This window comes from Nanorana parkeri, unplaced genomic scaffold (assembly GCF_000935625.1).
Source record: "Nanorana parkeri isolate BGI_ZX_2015 unplaced genomic scaffold, ASM93562v1 scaffold1552, whole genome shotgun sequence".
In the NCBI taxonomy this organism is placed as follows: Eukaryota; Metazoa; Chordata; class Amphibia; order Anura; family Dicroglossidae; genus Nanorana; species Nanorana parkeri.
In genome coordinates this window covers 118,251-136,290 of record NW_017307820.1, presented here as the reverse complement: position 1 = coordinate 136,290, position 18,040 = coordinate 118,251, and the positions used below count along the sequence as shown (strand labels likewise).

The following is an 18,040-nucleotide window of genomic DNA, read 5'->3' as shown; positions in this document are numbered from 1 at the left end:
GAGAAGAGACAGCAGAGAGAAGAGACAGCAGAGAGAAGAGACAGCAGAGAGAGAGAGGACAGCAGAGAAAGATACAGCAGATAGAAAGAGGGGAGAGAGCAAGGAGAGAGAGAAGAGACAGCCTAGAAAGAGGGCCGATTCACACCACAAAGTCGCTAGGGCAGGAGGGGGCGTGGTGGTGCATTGAAGTCAATAGCATCGCAGCCATCCCCCTCCCACCCGCAGTGCGATCGCCTGCACCCGGAACGCAAGCACATTAGTGCCTGCGTTCCAGTGCGATCTGCAAAAATAGTGCTTGCAGCATTTTTGCGGATCGCACTGGACCGGAACGCAGGCACTGATGCGCCTGCGTTCCAGGTGCGTGCAATCGCACCCCCTCCCGCAGGTGTGTTTTCGTTGGTAGATCTCATTGAGCTCGTCATTTGAAGAGTAGATCTCCAGAAGAAAAATTGTGTGTGCCCCTGCTTTAAGTCATCCCTCTGTTCTCTCATCTTATAAGTATGTCAGAGAGCTGCCCATCCATCTCCCAGTCTGGGTGCTGCTGCGCAGAGGGTTACAGGAGGCTGACATCAAGATGTACATCTTGCAAATGATATGAGAATTACAATCAGAACCCGTATTGAAGAGCCGCCTCAATCCCCAGTCCCTCAGTTTCATCTACCTGATCCTCCTGGAAGATCTCACAATGTTCCTCTGTGGAGTCCCGGGAGCACAGAGGACGGGGATGTCCACCTATAGAAAACGCACAAATGTAAAGACATGTAACCGCAAGAATTACCAGACAACTACATCTAGCACTCGGTAAAGAACAGAAAAGGACAAGTAGTAGCCTGTTATTCCTCTTGAAGACTTGGCTTCAACAGAAAAGCAAAGTGCCACCTCGGTGTAGAAGACCACAGGCAGCTGATTTCACAAGGACATGGACCTTCCTAAGCACCAGGATGAAATGTGCCGACCAAGATGCTTATCTGTCTACACTTGCCTCTTCTTCTCCAAACCCGGCTCCGAGAAACTTTGAGGAGGTGGGTGACAACTAGGGATGCACCGATACCACTTTTTTACGACCGAGTACCGATACTTTTGATCAAGTACTCGCCGATACCAATTACCGATACTTTTTCTTAAAGGGACAGGTCACATTTTTTCAAAAGCAATACAAACTAATGATTTAAGGTCAGTTTCTTAATATTATGATTCATGAGATGACGAGGGAGCATGACGCCGCCTTTCCGGCCAATCAGAATGCCGGCGCTGCGTCATTACACGGCGCCCGGCTTCCGGATTTGCTAGCTTCCTGACCAATCGGGAAGCCGGGCAGGGCGTCATTACACGCTACCCGGCTTCCTTATTGGCCGGGAAATCGGCTCCATGCTCTCTCATCACAAGTGACGAGAGAGCATGGAGCCGTTTCCGGGCCAATCAGGAAGCCGGGCAGCGTGTAATGATGCGCAGCCTGGCTTCCTGATACAGGAAGTACTCGTGCTAGGTATCGGAGGATTTGGGCGAGTACGATACCGATACTAGTATCGGTATCGGTGCATCCCTAGTGACAACCAAAAGAAAATGTCTAGGAGGTGGAAGTGAGAATGCGGCCCAGAGCAAGGAAACCAAACCGGCTATCTCCAGGCTCCACCATGACACAGAAATTGGGGAAGAGGGTTACTGAGGTTGAATGTTTAACATAGAAGGCGGACTTTATGACTGGTGACTGAAGCGGCCCATGAAATTGGGGCCAAAAGTAGAGCTAAAGGTCACCTGCTAAGTGAATAACTGTACCTCATGAGGGAGCACTGGCACTCGTGCTCCTTACTGTCCTCCGCACGCCCTGTTCCCACCTCCAGGGGGTGCCGGACACGAGATGCAAGAGAAGCCGCCTTGTCTTACTGGCCTCCAGGTACCTGATAAGGTTATATCAGGGATGGCCAAACTCCGGCCCTCCAGCTGTGGTGAAACAACAAATCCCATGAAGCATCTCTCTCCAGGAGTCATGTCTGGGAGAATCTTACAAAGCCTCATGGGATTCGTAGTTCCACCACAGCTGGAGGGCCGCAGTTTGGACATCCCTGGGTTATATGGTGGGGATGAATACTCTACTCCATTCTGTGCCAACTCATGCTCTTCAAACTTGATATCACCAGGGGTGTCTTCAAGAGCATTAATCACTTGGTCACTACAAGGCTGAGATGTTGGACAAGCTAAAGGTCCTCCTAAAGTAAAAAGTGCAACCAGTTCTTAGAGGGTATACAACACCAAAGGGAAAACCATAGACAAATACTTCTATGGCAGTGGTTCTCAACCTGTGGGTCGTGACCCAAAAGTGGGTCACAACCCACAGTTGAGTGGGTCCCCACGTGCTTTGTGCTGCTCTAGCTAAGAGGCTCCTCAGCCTCCTCCTAGCGCAGCAGTGTCAGTTCCCTTAGATGGCGCTGCAGCGGCCGGAGAGGATCAGAGAGAGGGGAGCAGGCAGGAGTGAGGGGAGGTGAGTGCTTGATCACCACAGAGCACGCACTGGGCACCACAGAGGCCGCACTGGATGCCACCAGAGAGTCCCACTAGCCAACTGAGAGCCCGCATAGCCTCCTGAGAGCCCACACAGATACTAGTATTGATGCATCCCTAAATTTTACAGTTGCGGGGTCACCACAACTTGGCAAATGTTACCAAGGGGTCCCGGCCCTAGAAAGGTTGAGAACCATTGTTCTATGGTATTCCAGTAGAGGCTCATAACTGGACCAGCTCCGATTGACTCCCTCTTCGATTACTGGCAAAAGCTGTTTGTCTCAACAATGATGGATGGGTGATTCTGGGGACTGCAGGGTCAAAGCAATGGGCCTGGAACTAAAGATATATAAAAAAACAACAACATGGGTGCACTCTGTCGTGTTTCTAAAAACAAATTCCACACCACCTCCAAAAGAAGACCCACCCGACAGCAGTTCCTCTGATCTTCACTTTAAGAGCTACCGTTGACTGAGGAAGCTTCACATCCAACACTCCGGGGAGTGTTGGATGCCTGCGCCCCCGCTATGTGCTGTAGGTTCAACGGCCAGCCCCTGTGTCACTATTATAATGACGAAGGGGCCAACCGATGAAGCTACAGTGTGTTGCGGGGAAATAGGTACCCAATTTTTTTTACAAAATTGTTGGATGAAAATAGTGTGATCTGGTGGTTTTTACATAGTGGCTTTAAAAATAATCCCAGAAATACATATCGTACAACTGTCTCTCCCAGTGTCGGCAAAAGACCGCCCTCTTCCTACTCAATCATTTTATATTATACTTGAAAGGTAATCCTGAAATATCCCGAACTTTAATATAGAGCGTTATCTAGCGACAAAGGGTCTAATAAACATGTCCTCTGATCAAGGAGAATCTTATGCTCTTTTCTCTATTTGTTCCTCACCTGTGCTGATCTCTATAGGAGTTTCCTCCTCTTTGATCATCACGTGTTCTTCCTCCTCCTCAGCTTTGACATCTCCCTGACAGTCTCCGAAACCTGTGAATAAAGATGAGAGTGACCCCCCTGAGATGTATGAGAGACCCCAGAGAGTGTGTGTGGGGGGAGACTGGTCACGTCTCTTGGCTGGTAACACACAATGACATGATGTGAGGAGGAGCGCCGGAGTCTAATAGAGGCTGATGGCCCCTGACTCCCCCCACTAGAAACATTCCGTCCCCCCATTACTATCTACTGACAGAGGAGGGGGGAGAAGAAGAGATTGTTGTAGTGACTGAACAAGGAGAATCTGAGACTCTTTTCTGGATTTAGTGTTTATTCCTCACCTGTGCTGATCTCTGGAGGGATTTCCTCCTGCTTGCATGGATCTTCAACCCTCACATATGTCTCTGCTTCTTCTTTCACTTCAACTTTAACAACAGTTAGGCCTTCACACTGTATAAGACACAATATAGACTATTTTATATTTAAGTAATTTAGGGTGAAGACATATACCAGTTTTATTTGTCACCAGGGAGAAAAGAGCTATAGAAATATTATTATTACCTGATCATCCTGAGGGATCTCCTGATGTTCCTGAGGGATCTCCTGATGTTCCTGAGGGATCTTCTGATGTTCCTGAGGGATCTCATGATGTTCCTGAGGGATCTCCTGATGTTCCTGAGGGATCTCCCGATGTTCCTGTGTGGAGTCCTGGGAATACCGAGGACGGGTCTGAGGGATCTCCTGATGTTCCTGAGGGATCTCCTGATGTTCCTGTGTGGAATCCCGGGAATACAGAGGACGGGTCTGAGGGATCTCCTGATGTACCTGTGTGGAGTCCCAGGAATACAGAGGACAGGCCTGAGGGATCTCCTGATGTTCCTCTGTGGAATCCCAGGAATACAGAGGACGGGGACATCTCTCTGGGGTATTCCTGTTCCTGGATCCATCTGTGGGAAACACACACACTGACTGAATACATTGTTTCTATGTCTTTATATCAGAGGATGTGTGTATCTAGTAGGATCCTCAATACTCAAGAAATGAAAGTCTCCTCTTACCCAGTGATGTGAGGGGCGGCCTGTTCACCATCATGAGGTCCTTCTACAGATCCTTCCGTTCTTGTAAATCTCCCCTCCTTTGTATGAGTCTGTATTTCTAACAAAGGTTTCTTTGGACAGTTCCCACTGCAATAAATCCATATTATCACAAATATAATATCATGAAAAGGTAGATCTCTTTAAACATGTGGCTATAAACTAGAATGCCTTCAGGGCTCATTACTGTCTTCTGGGTGACAGTCCCTTTGATGAGCCCCTTCTGGGTTCTTTTAGAAATTCAGCCTTGAATTCCCTTATGTACATAAGATTGTATTTCCTATTTGCGTTCTTCAGTACTATTCCAATAGAATGTGGAAGACCTCTCTGCACGCCTCCAAATTCCTGCAGGATTCTATAGTGTTGACCAGCAGCGTCGGGACTGCAGCCTCTTGGAGAAGACACTTAGCCTTTCCTTAGCGCTACGCCGTTGAAAGTCCATTGAGGGGGATTTATTATAATTGGAGCAGTTGCCCATAGTAACCAATCAGTTCCATTCTTTGAATTTCAAAGGCTAACTGAACAAACTGAAGAGAGAAGCTAAATGGTTGCCATGGGCAACTGCTCCAGATTCTGTCTGCTCTAGTTATGATAAATTCCCCCCATTGTGTTTCCAATCTCAGAAGCTGTAAACTGGATTTGGTAATCGCCATATTCTAGGGTGCATAGACCCTAGACGTCATGGTGGTCTTTTACCGCTCAACCACTGTCTACATCCTAACCATATGATTCTATTCCCTATCATCCCCAGCAGAGCTCACCATCTAATGTTCTACACATCAGAGGACTTGCAGGAAGATGATGATTTGTTGAGCTGACATGATCTGGGACCCCCTTCTCTCTCTCTTCCTCCTCTCATAATAAGAAGACATTATTACCTCCTCCTTACTGGGCTCACACTGTCCAAGATAACACCCCCTCCAGCAGGATTCTCACACTGCTGCAACTTCTTCCCCCGTCAGGACTACAACAAAATGGCCGCCGGTGTTCTATCAAAAGTTCCAACTTATCGAGTTCTCCAACTGCCTGACTTCTGGTTTAGTTAGCACTAAGAGGTCTGGGCAAGAAAGCTCTTGTGCACGAGCGCCAGCTGCGGGATTGCCTTATACACATACAGCACAGCAATGAAGTATTAAAATAAACTAGGATCACACTAATCCAGCACGTTATTAATCTCACGTGCCCCACTCAATATGGCCGCCGCTTGAGTGGCTGGATTACTGGGATCCTAGTTCATTTTAATACTTCATTGCGGTGGTGTATGTATATAGGGCAATGCCGCGGCTGGCGCTCGTGCAAAAGAGCTTTCTTGGCCAAACTTCTTAGTTCTAACAAAACCGGAAGTGAGGCAGTTGGAAAGCTCGAGGAGTTGGAGCTTTCGATAGAACACCGGACCTTCTGCAGAACCAGTACAATATAAGCTACAAAACAATGGCCGCCGCTTCTCTGCAGGGAGTGTTTTGTTTTATCGTTGGGCTCTAGAGTTTGTTCTAGCAAGCATTACAGTGCCTCATTACTGTCAAGGAACGAAACGGTAGCAATTTCCGGTATGTGGTTCTCTTATGCGTTCCACGGCAGGTCATCTACTTCCGCGTTTCTCTAGTTACGCGCGTGCGCACTTTGAAGAGTTGTCAAGCACTGGAGGTTGGCGGCCATTTTCTTGTAGCTCATATTTAAAACCCAGAAAGGTTACTGGATTGGTCCTGTGTTTCTCAGTGATTCCTTACAAATGTCAGGCTGGAGAGCGAGTGAGCAGTGAGGAGGTAATCATGTCTTCTTATTATGAGAGAAGGGGGTGTCCTATCGAAAGTTCCAACGTCTCGAGATCTCCAGCAGGGGGTCCTAGCATTCTCTGTGTCACCTGAACAAATCATGTCACCTGAACAAATCATCATCTCCCTGCAAGTCCTCTGATGTGTAGAGCATTAGATGGTCAGCTCTGCTGGCGATGACAGCGCTGGGGGGATTCTTTGGAAAGCTGCAACCCGCGTCTTGCGTTGCGTTTACATTTGTTCGGATTATTGGAAAAATCAAGTTCCCGAATTCTATTTATCTCGTGAACAACCCCACAGGTAGTAATTCCAACTAGAGCTGCAACAGTTAATCGATTATGAAAATAATCGTTAGCTGCAGCCCTAATTCCAACGCAGACCAATATTCCACTTCTGACATCACAATGCACTACAGTGGAAGTTCCTCCTCCATGAAGTGCAATAATTGGTTCTTATCACCTGTGGCGGTGAGCGCAATGAGGCGGGAGCTGTATTGTAATGAAAATTGAATATTAGTACTCATCGTGCATTTCCTTTTTCTGGCGTCAGCAAAGTGGAAAGATTTACATCTGATCCTGCTTTATTCTACTTTTAAGGGATATTGAAGAATCTGTAGAAGAACACCATGATGGAGAACCGGCCGCCCCTCACATCACCGGGTAAGAGGAGACTTTCATTTCTTGAGTATTGAGGATCCACCCAGATACACACATCCTCTGATATCAAGACATAGAAACAATGCATTCAGTCAGTGTGTGTGTTTCCTACAGATGGTTTCAGGAACAGAAATACCCCAGAGAGATGCCCCCGTCCTCTGTATTCCCGGGACTCCACACAGAAACACCAGGAGGTTCCTCAGGATGATCAGGTGATAATAATATTTCTATATTTCTATAGTGCTTTTCTCCCTAGTGACTAGTAAAAACAGGTACATGTCTTCACCCGTCCTCAGGATGTTCCTGTGTGGAATCTCAGGAATACAAAGATCCATCAGGAACATCATAAGATGCCTCAAGAACATGTGATTCCTCAAGAGCATAATGAGCTCCCTCAAGAACTTCATGAGCTCCCTCGAGAACTTCATGAGCTCCCTCGAGAACTTCATGAGCTCCCTCGAGAGCATCATGAGCTCCCTCGAGAGCATCATGAGCTCCCTCGAGAGCATCATGAGCTCCCTCAAGAGCATCATGAGATCCCTCGAGAACATCATGAGATCCCTCGAGAACATCATGAGCTTCCCCCAGAGCATCATGAGCTCCCTCAAGAACATCATGAGCTCCCTCAAGAGCATCATGAGCTCCCTCGAGAACATCATGAGATCCCTCGAGAACATCATGAGCTCCCCCCAGAGCATCATGAGCTCCCTCGAGAACATCATGAGATCCCTCGAGAACATCATGAGCTTCCCCCAGAGCATCATGAGCTCCCTCAAGAACATCATGAGATCCCTCGGGAGGATCAGGTAGATGGCAGAGGGCAAATAATTACAATATATTAATGATAACAGAGCAAAAGTTAAAATTTTAAACCCTTTCTATATTTTTTGGGGATTTCACTTTGTATGTTTATTTCATCCAGAATGACAATTATATAAAAGTTGAAGTAAAAGAAGAAGAGGAGATGGAGGCAAGGGGTGATGAGCTGTGTAAGGAGGAGGAGATCCTTCCGGAGATCAGGACAGGTGAGGAATAAACACTAAATCCCGAAAAGAGTCCCAGATTCTCTTTGTCCCAGAATCTCTTCTTCCCCCTCCTCTGTCAGTAGATAGTAATGGGGGGACGGAATGTGTTTAGTGGGGGGAGTCAGGAGCCATCAGCCTCCATTAGACTCCGGCTCTCCTCCTCACATCATGTCATTGGGTGTTACCAGCCAAGAGACGTAACCAGTCCCCCCCTCCCCCCACACTCTCTCTGGGGTCTCTCATTCATCTCAGTACAGGGGGCTTCAATCTCTTCTTCTCCCCCCTCCTCTGTCAGTAGAGTAATGGGGGGATGGAATGTGTCTAGTGGGGGGAGTCAGGAGCCATCAGCCTCCATTAGACTCCGGCTCTCCTCCTCACATCATGTCATTGTGTGTTACCAGCCAAGAGACGTAACCAGTCCCCCCCTCCCCCCACACTCTCTCTGGGGTCTCTCATTCATCTCAGTACAGGGGGCTTCAATCTCTTCTTCTCCCCCCTCCTCTGTCAGTAGACAGTAATGGGGGGACGGAATGTGTCTAGTGGGGGGAGTCAGGAGGTATCAGCCTCTATTAGACTCCGGCTCTCTTTCTCACATCATGTCATTGTGTGTTACCAGCCAAGAGACGTGACCAGTCTCCCCCCCACACACTCTCTGGGGTCTCTCATACATCTCAGTACAGGGTCTCCCCCCCCACACACTCTCTCTGGGGTCTCTCATACATCTCCGTGCAGGGGGCTTCACTCTCATCTTCATTCACAGACCCCGGAGACACTCCGAGAGATGTCAAAGCTGAGGAGGAAGACGGACGTGCGTGGATTAAAGAGGAGGAAGCTTCTATAGAGATCAGTGCAGGTGAGGCCAAATATATAAAGGGAAGATTCACACAGGAGATATTATGGGCAATGAGCAGATGGATTCTTTTCTTGGGGTATCAATGAACAGAACTGGTGATGGGGGGAGGGGGGGCTGCCTGTAAATGATTGACCCATTAAAATGAACCTTTCTTTAATCTTCTCCAGATGGACGATATAGAAGGTACAGCACTAAGAAGCATTCCGTTATCTGTCCAGACGGCCCAATAGAAGTTCATGACATTACATCAGATTCACCCCGAGAAAACTCCATGACACCAAATCGCCATTTGACACTTACCAATCCAGATCCATCACCTGATCCCTCTACACATGGGAGGGGTTCTCCTTCAGGTCCCATTGCCAATCACACAGTTCGTGGTGTCGGGGCAACCTTCTCCTGCTCCGAGTGTGGCAAAAGCTTCCTGAGGAAATCTGAACTCGCCAAGCATGAGAGAGTTCACACCGGGGTGAAGCCCTACCCTTGTTTAGATTGCGGGAAATGTTTTACCCAAAAGGGCAATCTTGTTACGCATCAAAGACTTCACACAGGCGAGAAGCCATATTCATGCCCTGAATGTGGGAAATGTTTTGCTGAAAAAGTTCCTCTAATCCGACACCAGAAGTCTCACACCGGAGAGAAGCCTTACTCGTGTTCTGAGTGCGGGAGATGTTTCGCCCTAAAGTCGACTCTCATTAACCACCAGAGAACACACACGGGCGAGAAGCCTTTTTCCTGTTCCGATTGTGGGCGATGCTTCGCTCAGAAAGCGGACTGCGTTAAACATGAAAGGACTCACCGAAAGGAGAAGCCATATTTATGCTGTCAGTGTGGAAAAAGCTTTGTCCTGAAAGCAGAACTTAATAAACACGCCAGAGGTCACACTGGGGAGAAACCATATTCTTGCAGCCAGTGCGGAAAAAGCTTTCCAGATAAAGCTGGTATTGACCGCCACAAAATAATTCACATGAACCAGAAGCCTCATTCTTGTTCGAAGTGCGGGAAGGGTTTTGCAACAAAATCCTCTTTAGACTACCACTGGACAACACACACAGGCGAGAAGCCATATTCTTGTCTACAGTGTGGTAAATGCTTTGCTCGAAAGGCCGCCGTTAATAAGCACGAACGGTGTCACAAAGGAGACCGTCCGTATTTGTGTTCTGAGTGCGGAAAATGCTTCCCTGATAAAACCTCCGAACCCTTAACGATACAGAACTGTATTATCTCCACATGTTCTATGTTTAACAGCCTCAGCAACCTACTGGGGCCCCCTTCCACCCCCAGTCCCCATAGCAGCTGTCTGAAGTAAACCCATGTGTTTGAGAGCCTACTAATTAAGCAACAGACTAAGCGTGTTGTTCCTTCCTTCACACTGTACCAATGTTAATTAAATGTGGACCACCGTCTTAAGAACCAGGAGATGTTTTAACCACTTGCTGACTGGGGTGTTACACCCCCTTCCTGTCCAGGCCATTTTTCAGTGTTCAGCGCTGCGGTACTTTGACTGACGTTTATTCCGTCATGTAACGCTGTACTGAAATGAATTTTATACCATTTTTTGGGGACAGATAGAGCTTTATTTTGGTGATATTTATTCACCACTGGGGTTTTATTTTTTACTATACAACAAAAAAGTACCCTAAATTTGTTTAAAAAACCTGTTTCCCTATGAAATGTTAGGAAACATTTATTATCACCCCGATTTTTTTGGTAAAATATAAAAGATCGGATCACGTCGGGTAAATAGACACCAAACATGTCAAGCTTTAACATTGCGCGCGCCCGCGAAATCGCAGAAAACGACCACACCCAAAATTGGCCATAGGTGACGCTTTAAAAGCTTTTACAGCTCATCAGTTTAGTGTTATCAGTGATTAATGGCCCTACAATTATTGCTCTCATTCCGACGTTCGCGGCGATATGTAACATGTGAGGCACAATGTTTGGCACAACCTGACGCATGTTTGTGTGTGTATGTGGGTGGGTAGGGGACTTTAAACATGTTTTTGTTATTTTTTTTTTTTTTAGTCTTTTAACATGTTTTTTTTTTTTTTTTTTTTTTTTTTTTGGTGACTATTTTTTTAGCTTCTTTATTTCTTATTTTTGTAAAACTTTTTATTTTTTACACTTTAACTTTATTGCTATCACAGGGGGCTACGATATCCCCTATGTGATAGCCAAATCAAATAACAGGTCCTCTTTATGGAGACATCACGGGTCTCCAAGACCCCTGATGTCACCTAGGGACCCCCAGAGAAGCTGATGAAGCAGAGATCTGCTTCATTAGCTTCTCACCGGCATCTGTAACCCGACACTGAATGCAGGAAGTGATGTAATATACATCACTTCCTGCATTCGGGGACCGAGAAGAGATCAAAGAGAGATCGTGTACTGATCTCCACTGAGAGCGTTGCCGCGCCGGTCCCAGCTGCACCGGGCACAGCGGATCTCAGGGCCGGCGGCGACTCTCGAGACGCCCGATCGCTTGAATGTAAACAGCCATCTCATGACAGTTTCCCCACTCATGTCCGCGCATGAGCGGGGGGGAGGGGCAGGTTGTCTTAAGACGCCCTCCCGCTCCTATAAGGCTCCCGTCTGTTCAGGAACGGCCATGGACGGGAGGGGATTAAAGAAGTACTCTGGGCATATTAAAAACGAACCCATGCAGTGGGGCTACCCCTGCGCTGCAAGGATTAAGAGCTTGTTATGGTCTAGGGCAGTGATGGCAAAGCTTTTTAAACCGTGTGCCCAAACTGAATCATTAAAGCAGCTTATGTATCTCAAAAGTGCCAACCTATACTGTACTGGGGGTCGACCGATATGGATTTTTCGGTACCGATTATTGGCTACCTTTAAGGCCGATAACCGATATCAGGTACCGATAGTCTGTTTACATAGCAGCTGAATATAAACAGCAGGCAGTCGCCTGACATCGGCCGGACCCCTAGCCGCCTGTCTTTGTTTTTATTCTGACAGCTGGCCGCTGTCAGAGTACAAATAATAAAAAAAAAACCCCGGCCGTTAGCAGGGGAATCAACAACCAGCCTGCTGTTGGCTATTGCACCCACCCGCTGCCTGCTGTTGGCTATTGCATTTTAAATGCAATAGCCAATAGCAGGCCGGTTATTGCAACCCCCCCACTGCTGCTGTCAATCACCTGTGGTTCTCGCTGCCAAAATAGCTGAACAGGGCTGGGACAGCTCAATGGCTGCCGCCTCCTTCGATAAGCGGATCGAGAGATGCCGACCACACAGCCGCTGTGCAGATCTCGGCCGGTTCCTCATCGGTAGTAATAACCGATAACAGCAATGAGGCAAGCTTACGGTTCGTGTGCCAGCAGAGAGGGCCCTGCCTGCCAGCTGTGGCATAGGATTCGCCACCGCCGGTCTAGGGTCTAAAATAAAAGATTAACTCGCCTGATCGTCAGTCCCGCGGCGGTGACCACTCGCCTCTCCCTCCTTCCGCTCTGGCTGTAGAATGTCCCTTGGTGTCCTCACGTCCCATGCAGGTCAATGTTCTTGTATTGGACTAGAGGACATCGGCGGTACTTAGACCCCCTGGAGCCCAGGAAAGAAGAGGCTGTGGGGATTGATCTAGCAGCCAGTCGGGGCCGAGGATCAGGTGAGTATATCTTTTTTTTAGGCCCTAGACCAGCGATGTCCAAACTGCGGCCCTCCAGCTGTGGTGAAACTACAAATCCCATGAGGCCTCTCTCTCCCGGAGTCATGTCTGTGGCTGTGAGAATCTTGCAATGCCTCATGGGATTCGTAGTTCCACCACAGCTGGAGGGCCGCAGTTTGGACATCCCTGCCTAGACCTAGAAGCACTTAGCCATTGCTTTGCAGGGGGGGGGGAGTCGGTAGTCCCACTGCAAGAGATAATCTTTTTTTGAAGGGAACAATGAGGGTTCGGTGTCCATTATATTTTAAAGTGTACCCCAAGCCCACACTTTTTTTTAGTTTTGGATGAGTTTGTGTCTCTCCTCTGGTAGGTTCACCCTCATTATTGGTCCCGGTGGCCACCTACAGAGACAAAAAAGTGATCGGCCATCTACGTTTTAAGGGTTCGGGTCACACCGGCTCCGGTGCATTCCAGCACGATTCCCTGCTGGAGCACATCCCATCCAACTTCCTGCGTTTAAGGGCGGGGGGCCCTTGCAGTGTGTTGAAGTCAATGGGGCGGGGGGGGTCCGTAGTGCAATCGCCCGCGCCAGAACGCGTGGCACATCCGTGCTTGTGTTCTGGTCCAGTGCGATCTTAAAAAATGATGCTGCATGCACTGTTTTTTCAGATCACACCGGACCGGAACGCAGGCACTGCTGTGCCATGCGTTCTGGTGCAGGTCGATCGCACTGTGGTGCCATTGACTTCAACCTGAACGATGGAACGCTGGGCGGGATGTGCTACAATGCGTTCCAGGAGGGAATCGTGCTGGAACGTACCGGAGCTGGTGTGAACTGGCCCTTAGAGTTGCCAATTTTAGTTTATTAAACGTATTTATTTTAATTTGCATTTTTAATTATTTAACTTTTTTTTTAGGCTTTTTAATTTTAGTTTCTTTAACTTTTTTTTTATTTTGTTACTTTATTGCTGGGGGAAATAGCCAGCCTGCTATTGGATATTTCAAATTGCAGTAACCAAAAGCAGGCTGGCTACTGCACCCGCCCACTGCCAGTCAGCAGAGGAGGGACCTGAAGGAGAAAGTTCTCCATCAGGTCCTCCCATGCTGATTGACAGCAGGCAGTGGGCGGGTTCAGTAGCCAGCCTGCTCTTGCATGTTATGACTCCCAGCCTCTTGATCAGTGATTCTCAATCTGTGTAACCTCAGGACTCAAGTGGCACTGCAATGGAACGCACGGCATTGCGGTACTGTGCATTCCGGTGCGGGTGATCTGTACGATTCTCAGCCTGGGGTCCAGTGTGGGCTGCTGTGCTGTGCTGGAGCTCCACCCATATGTGTATTGCTGGTACAGCTCCCTTGTGTGCCCTGTAGAGGTGCCGGGAGACAGAATGTGATGTCAATCCGGTCCAGGCACCTCTATAGGACACGTGAGGGAGCTGTAAGCAATGCACGTATGGTTGGAGCTCCCTCGCGGCCATACCCCAGCCCACCTCCAGCTGTCACTTGGCACCGGGCAGCATATTTTGAATGGCTGCTTGGCAAGAGAACGGACAGTGCTGCGCTAGGGGGGAGGTTGAGGAGCCTCTCACTTAGAAAATGGGAAGGCATGCGGTGACCCAATGAAAACCAGGTTGCGACCCACTATTGTGTCACGACCCACCAGTTAAGAACCAAGGGTGTAGATGCAGCAGAAGCACGGGGGCGGAGCAGAGGAGGGAACGGGCCGGGTGATCAGAGGAACGGGCCGGGTGAGCGGAGGGGTACGGGTCGGCGCAGAGAAGGACCTGGATAGCAGCGGAAGTACGGGGGCAGCACCGGAGATACGGGGGCGGGGCTGCAGTAAAGGCCTGACAAAGCATCACAAAGAAGGAAATCCAGGTTTGGTGATGTCCATTCCAGCCATCGCCTGCACAGGATTCTCGCCAAAGGATTATTTACGATTGCGTTCATTTGTCCAATTACATTTCAGCCCCAGAAATAAGGGGACTGTGTTCCGGAAATGTTTCCTCTGATATTTTAGTTTAACCCCTCGAATTAAAGATGAAAGTCTGCACTTCAATTGCATCTCCGTTGTTTCATTTCAAATCCATTGTGGTGGTGAACAGAGCCAGAATGATGACAATTCTGTCAGGGCCCAATTATTTCCAGAGATAACTGTGTATCTATATCGACCGACAGACAGACACAGACTGACAGATCGACAGACAGACCGAGATATCGGCACAAACACAATCTTTGTTGCAAATAAACATTTCATTCCTGACAATGGATTCCCAGAGCCATATGGGTTAGCTAAAGAGACAGCACAGCGATATTCATCTCCTGTCAGACACTCTGTGATTGAAACCTCGGACTGAGCTATGCACAGGAACGGGCTTTGTCACACGGAAGTAGGTTCCGGGGTGTATCTGGATTGGATGCTGTGAAAGTAGTGTGTGAGGCTTTTAAAGCGGAAAAGATCAGGACACTGGGTTGGAAAAGTAGCAGAAACAAGAGTGGACCATCTATATACAGTGTGTGTGTGTGTAATATATATACAGTATATATACTATATGGCCAAAAGTATTGGGACGCCGGCCTTTACACGCACATGAACTTTAATGGCATCCCAGTCTTAGTCCGTAGGGTTCAGTATTGGGTTGGCTCCGCCCTTTGCCACTATAACAGCTTCAACTCTTCTGGGAAGGCTCCTCCCTTCACTGAGCTCAGTTCTGTGCAGGGGCAGTTTTTTAAAAAAATATGTGAAGTGGTAATATTTGTACATGTGCATGGGCAGTATCTTTTATGTGCAGTGGCAGTATTTTTTTTATATGTGCAGTGCTAATATTTTTTATATGTGTATGGGCAGTGTTTTTTAATATGTGCATGGGTAGTATTTCTTTTACTATGTGCAAGGGTAGTATTTCTTTTACTATGTGCAAGGGTAGTATTTTTTAAATATATATTGGGGTCTGTAGAACCAAACCGGATATAATTAAATTTTATTTTGATGTACGAAATTTGGCAAGCAGCCCCCATGGGAAACAAATAATTGAGTGGCCCCCGAGTCAAAAGAGTTTGAGACCCCTGATTTATGGGAATGTTGGGCCATTTGTGAGGTCAGGTACTGATGTTGGAGAAGGCCGGGCTCGCAGTCTCCACTCTAAAGGTATGTGAATATATATGGATCAAAACATGAGTGACAACCCTGTGTATAAGTCTTCAAAAAAACCTACCAATATGAATATAAAGTACTAAAAAACAGGTGTCCATACAGGACTGAAAAAGTGCTGATGTGCAAACAATCAAAAGGAAAGCTACATTCCTCAATAAGATAAGTGAATAAATGTAACAGGATATCACACTATAAAAATCATAAAACTAAGTATATCGAAGTGAACTATAAAAAATTAAATAACCATTCAATAAAAATATTTCATAAATATGTGAAGAAGTGCAAATTAGCAATTTCAGTCCGTGATGTGAACTAACACAAACTGCACCAAAAAATATATATATACGAAAAAAATAGATAAGTTATATAAAAATCAATATGAGCGTTCTGATGAGAGTTCCACAATTCCTCCTCACCCGATCTGAAGTCCCCCAAACGGTGGTTACTCACCAGATGGTGTATGGACAGCAAGCTCCTCTCAATAGCTGTAATCCCGGTCCCTTAGCTCACTGATTGTGGGGGGGGGGGGGGTTTAAGTAATTTTCAGGCCTAAAATGTGGAATATAACATGGGTGCAAAAAATGGAAAAAAAGGCCTCAGTCATGAATCTATGTGGAATACTTGCGTGCTCTGAACCTCCTCTTGAAGAATCTTCATGACTTTTCTAGTCTGATGGACCTATAGTATAGAACCAACTCCCATCTTGACTCTCCTGATGAAACGATTGCTTCGCTCTCCTTCCAGTGCTGGTCATTTGGCTGAATGCCTACATTCCATCTTGTGGTTTCAGGCAAGGAGAGTATCAAAATTCCGGCAGGGTCACCTGTCTCCAAACCACTTTGGTTTCGATCACATGGCCCAATACCCGTATTGGGTTTGGTCTTTGGTGACATCACCACCCAAGCAGTGGTCTACTCCTGGACTGGTGTTTCAGGGCCTGTTCTCTTGTATTATTATTATACAGGATTCATATAGCGCCAACAGTTTGTGCAGCGCTTTACAATATAAGGAGGACATTACCGTTACAATACAAATCAAGACAAGATGGTAAGGAGGGCCCTGCCCCTGAGGGCTTATAATCTAAAAGGGAAAGGCAAGTGATACAAAAGGTGGAGATAAATTGTTTGAGAAAGTGATAGTTCAGTGGTTATGTTGAAGAAGGATAGGCTTCCCTAAAGGGATCAACCACCTAAAGACAGAGTAGGATATAGCCGGACAGGTTGGGGTAGGGCGTTCCAAAGGATGGAAAAGACTCTAGAGAAGCCCCGGAGGCGAGCATGGGAAGCGGTGATGAGGGAACTAGAGAGCAGGAGGTCTTGGGGGGAGTAGAGGGAATTGAGTGATACTTTGAGACGAGGTTGGAGATAATGCCGGGGGCAGAGTTGTGGATGACTTTAGAAGTGGTTATGGAAGCCAGTGCAGGGATTGACAGAGGGGATCGGGGGATGGAAGCCAGTGCAGGGATTGACATAGGGGGGTTGGAGACACTGAGCGGTTGGTTAGGTGGATAAGTCCAGCAGCTGCGTTCATGATAGCCTGTGTAGAGGTAGGCCAATGAGGAGTTACAATAGTCGAGATGGAAGATAACAAGTGAGTGTATGAGCAGCTTTGTGCTTTCATTGGTGAGGTAGGGGCGTATAGAGATATTACAAAGGTGAAGGCGGCAGGATTTGGATAGTGATTGGATAAGGTGTGGCTGGGGACTTTCATTTCTGTTGGTGCCACCTAGATCCTAGGCCCAATGTTACTTTATAAGCGGAAGAAATACAATCTCGAATGTCTTCCAATGAGTTGTTCCACCGTAGAACAGAGATTGCGTATACTGAAATACATTTTATTCAAATACAATGCAGACGTGATGTGGAACAGAAGGAAACATGCTTTAGGGGCCCCGTACAGAGGAAGTATGAAGGCTGACCTCTCCCGGAAATAATAGGCCCCTGTTATGCTGATCCAGTGGTTTCAGTACTTTGAGTCAATGACCTGGAACCGGTATGTGGATCAGTTCTTATTTTCTTCATCTACATGCATGTCCAGGTCAGCGATGGCAGTCTCTGTATTTCTATTAAAGGGAAGTTGCCATATACAGTATGACACGCATGCATCAGGTCAATTATTAAAGTGCATCTGAAGCCAAAACCCTTTTTGTAAAATTTTGGATAGACTCGCCCAAATGCTCCGATGCCTAGCACGAGTACTTCCTGTATCAGAAAGCCGGGCAGCGCGTCATTACACGCCGCCCGGTTTCCTGATTGGCCGGGAAGCCGGCTCCATGCTCTCTTGTGATGAGAGAGCATGGAGCCAACTTGCCGGCCAATCAGGAAGCCGGGCAGCATGTAAGAAATGTGCAAGGACCTGTAGCACACCTTACCGGACTTCCCATAAGAAGAAATGGGTGCTCGCAATGACTACGGATGGCACCG

At 47.4% G+C, this 18,040-nt stretch overlaps 1 protein-coding gene across 1 annotated transcript in view; it reads right to left on the bottom strand.

Moving 5' to 3' along the window:
• LOC108798759 (zinc finger protein 585A-like) overlaps positions 1–18,040 on the bottom strand; it is an 80,861-nt gene that overhangs the window by 57,786 nt on the left and 5,035 nt on the right. The gene's annotated exons all lie outside the window — the stretch shown is intronic.